Here is a 4,709-nt window from a genome sequence, read left to right as displayed (position 1 = left end):
AGTCCCTTCAACAGACTGATTTACAGCTGTCCTTTCTGAAGGAAGATATCCCTTTGAGCTAACGTCCAGGTATCTGAACTCACCTTCCACCATCACCTGACCTCACAACATTTGTAGTGTTCCCTTCTGGATTACAACACGAGGAAAGATCAAACACACACAAGTTGGGGGTAGTCTCTAAAACAACAGCCTACTCTTTAAAAGTGCCTCAATCTTATCAGGACAGAAAAAACATCCAAGTACATGTTCTCGCTTAAAGGATAGTCATACTGCATATATAAAAAAAATATTCTGAGCTGGGTGGTGCATGCCTTCAATCCCAGCACAACAGAGGCCAGAGGCAGGCAGATCTCTGTGAGTTCTCGACCATCCTGGCCCACAAAGCCAGTCCAGGACAGCCAGGCCACACAGAGAATCCCTGCCTTGAAACAAACAAACAAACATAAACCAAAAAAGATGTTCTGGTTTTAGGTAGTACTGAAGAAAGTATATGATGGAACTTGATCTTGGCTAGTTGAGGAAAATGGTTTCTGACCAATCCTTGCAACTTCTCTATAACTTTGGGATTCTTTTTAAAAACATTGATTGGATAGAACAACAAAATGACCATACATGGTAATCCTCCCTCCCAGTAGCCTGCAAAGTGCAGGCAGAAATCTTGTCTGAGGGAACACAACTCTAGCCTGGGTCTTAGAGAATGGACACTTGTGAATTTACAACTAAAATCCCACCATTTAGGAAAATAAGTTGTCATGAGTAAGAGCCAGCAGGGGAAAAAAATCTACAATAGATTCGTAGACTTCAGATTATAGACATACCAGAAAATACAGTACAAGATGGAAATTTATGATTTTGTTTTTAAAAATACAAAATACACAGAGAGAGAACACAGAAAAAAAAGCGTGTCAAAAAGCCTTTGTATGATTGCCAGTTGAGACTATAGTAGCCCTCCTATATACAAAAGACAAAAGGGCTGAGAGAGAAATTAGGGAAACAACACCCTTCACAATAGCCACAAATGACATAAAGTACCTTGGAGTAACCCTAACCAAGCAAATCAAAGACTTGTATGAAAAAAATTTCAAGTCTCTGAAGAATGAATTAGAAGAAGATATCAGAAGATGGAAAGATCTCCCATGCTCATGGCTTGGCAGGATTAACACAGTAAAAATGGCCATCTTACCAAAAGCAATCTACAGATTCAATGCAATTCCCATCAAATTACCAACACAATTCTTTACAGACCTAGAAAAAAAAATCTCAAATTCATATGGAATAATAAGAAACCCAGAATTGCTAAAACAGTCCTCTACAATAAAAGATCTTCTGGGGGTATCTCCATCCCCGATCTTAAACTGTACTATAGAGCAACAGTAATAAAAACTGCATGTTACTGGCATAGAAACAGAATGGTGGATCAATGGAACTGAACAGAGGACCCAGAGATAAACCCACACACTTATAGACACCTGATCTTTGACAAAGATGCCAAAACCATACAATGGAGAAAAGACAGCATCTTCAACAAATGGTGCTGGTCCAACTGGATGTCTACATGTAGAAAAATGCAAATAGATCCATACTTATCACCCTGCACAAAACTAAAGTCCAAGTGGATCAAAGACCTCAACATAAAACCAGACACATTAAATCGGTTAGAAAAAAAAAAGTGGGGAATACCCTTGAACTCATTGGCACAGGAGACAACTTCCTGAACAGAACGCCAACAGCACAGGCTCTAAGAGCAACAATCAATAAATGGGACCTCATGAAGCTGAAAAGCTTCTGTAAATCAAAGGATACCATCATCAAAACAAAACGACTGCCTACAGATTGGGAAAGAATCTTCACCAACCCTCTATCTGATAGAGGACTAATATCCACTATATATAAAGAACTAACAAAGCTGAAAAGCAGCAAACCGAGTAATCCAATTTAAAAAATGGGGAACAGAGTTAAACAGAGAATTCTCTGTAGAGGAATATCGAATGACAGAGAAACACTTAAAGAAATGTTCAACCTCATTAGCCATTAGGGAAATGCAAATCAAAACAACCCTGAGATTTCACCTTACACCCATGAGAATGGCCAAGATGAAAAACTCAAGTGACAACACATGCTGGAGAGGTTGTGGAGAAAGGGGAATCCTCCTTCACTGCTGGTGGGAATGTAAACTTGTACAACCACTCTGGAAATCAATCTGGCACTTTCTCAGACAACTAGGAATAGCACTTCCTCAAGACCCAGCCATACCACTCCTAGGCATATATCCAAAAGAGGCTCAAGTACACAATAAGGACATTTGTTCAACCATGTTTGTAGCAGCTTTATTTGTAATAGCCAGAAGCTGGAAACAGCCCAGATGCCCCTCAACTGAAGAATGGATGCAGAAACTGTGGTACATCTACACAATGGAGTATTACTCAGCAATGAAAAATAAGGAAATCATGAAATTTGTAGGTAAATGGTGGGACCTGGAAAGGATCATCCTGAGTGAGCTGTCCCAGAAGCAGAAAGACACACACGGTATATACTCACTCATATAGACATAACATAGTATACACCTACTAAAAACTGTACATCTAAAGAAACTAAGCAAGAGAGAGGACCCTGACTAAAATACTCAGTCCGCATCCTGAAAGGCAAAGAGGCTGGACATCAGAAGAAGAAAACAGGAAACAACCTAGGAACCTGCCACAGAGGGCCTCCGAAAGGCTCTGCCCTGCAGACTATCAAAGCAGACGCTGAGACTTATGGCCAACTGTTGGGCAGAGTGCATGAAATCTTATGTAAGAAGTGGGAAATAGTAAGAGCTGGAGAGGACAGGAACCACACAAGGAGAACAACAGAACCAGAAAACTTGATCTCAGGGAACTTCCCAGAGACTCATACTCCAACCAAGGACTATTCATGGAGATAACCTAGAACCCCTGCACAGATGTAGCACATGATAGTTTAGTGCCCAAGTGGGCTACATAGTAATGGGAAGAGGGACTGCCTCTGACATAATCTGATTGGCCTGCTCTTTGATCACCTCCCCCTGAGGGGGGAGCAGCCTTACCAGGCCCCAGAAGATAACAATGCAGCCACTCCTGAGGTGATCTGATAGACTAAGATCAGAAGGAAGGAGAAGAGGACCTCCCCTATCAGTGGACTTGGGGAGGAGCATGCATGAAGAAGGGGGAGGGAAGGCGGGATTGGGAGGGGAGGAGGGAGGGGCTTATGGGGGAATACAAAATGAATAAAGTGTAATTAATAGTAAAAAAATAAAAAATATTTAAAAAATCACACATGCAAATATTAACAAACCCAAGTCAGCAAATGTTCTAAGGATCATGAGTAAGGTGGGCTTTTCCAGAGAAGCAAGGCCCACTTAAAATTAAGAAATCAGCTTATGAGGGATACAGTATGACAAAATCAAAGAAAAAAGCATGACCAAACCAGGAAGTACACAAGAAGTGTTTAATAAATGTCAACACCCATTCATCATAAGAAAAATTTTTCTTTTTGCCTAAGAAAAGGGAAGTACCTTAATCATAAATGGTTGTCTTTCTCTTCGAAAGTACATAGAGTAATCATGACATTTAAGGCAAACCTATGTTTTGTATAGTCCAGAGAATGATCAGACTTCTGGTTTTGCATGAATTAGTTTACTAAATGTATAGCAAATGAAAAGTAAAAGGATAAGTAACTAACATCAAGAAGTAGGTAGACAAAGATGACAGACAGCAAAACATCAAGTTGGATTCCCAACATCCAGCAGAAACTGAGAAAGTACTGCTGTGGCAGCCAAGGTGAGGCTTCCAAGAGAAAGAACAAATAAGACCAAGATACCATCATCAAAATCCTGCTAGAACTTACAAATGCGCAGGAAAAACTGGGGAAGTTGAGGCAGTGGGCTGAAGTTCCTGAATAACAGGGTCCTTTTCACTCCCCATGGATGAGCTTCCCAAGGCCAAAGGTACAACCTTTTTCCCTACTGTATCCCCCTTCATGCCAGGGAACAAACAATTGTTCCCTCTTTTGGAAATGGTTACCATCCAGCTGCTTTCAAGGACAGGATGTTTTCACTCTTGGGTTGCTTTGCTATCCTTTCTCATCTCTATCACTGAGCTGAGGGGGGGGGGATTCCATCCCTAGACAAGGGGCCTTGAAGGACTCTTGAGGCAAACATGCTTCAAATGAGGGGGAGAAGAACCAACCCTATTTCCAGAGCCAGCTTCTCAGTGAGTTCAAACAGCACATGATGATTTACATGATGGTATGTATCACAATCGATAATACTTTATACATATAAAGTTAAAGTCTAACAACATATTTACATATCTGAAATCATTTTATATACCGATATATTTGTTCTGATATACATGCATAAATAATAAGAGCAAAAATAAATATGTATGAAATAGCCAAGCATGAAGGCTCATACTTGTAATTCTAGCACTCAGGAGGTGGAGGCAAGAGGATCACAAATTTGAGACGAATACACTGAGAACTTGCCTCAGAAAAAGTAATTTCAAAGGTGTGTGTGCAGCCAGGAATGGTGGTGCACTCAGGAGGCAAAGGCAGATGGATCTCTGTGAGTTCAAGGCCAGCCTGGTTTGCATAGAGAGTTCCAGGACAGCCAGGGCTATATACTAAGACCCTGTCTCAGGTAGATAGATAGATAGATAGATAGATAGATAGATAGATAGATAGATAGATAGATA

The sequence above is a fragment of the Psammomys obesus genome, unplaced genomic scaffold (assembly GCF_907164565.1).
Source record: "Psammomys obesus unplaced genomic scaffold, mPsaObe1.curated_primary_1811, whole genome shotgun sequence".
Lineage (NCBI taxonomy): Eukaryota > Metazoa > Chordata > Mammalia > Rodentia > Muridae > Psammomys > Psammomys obesus.
This window is presented reverse-complemented; position numbering follows the sequence as displayed.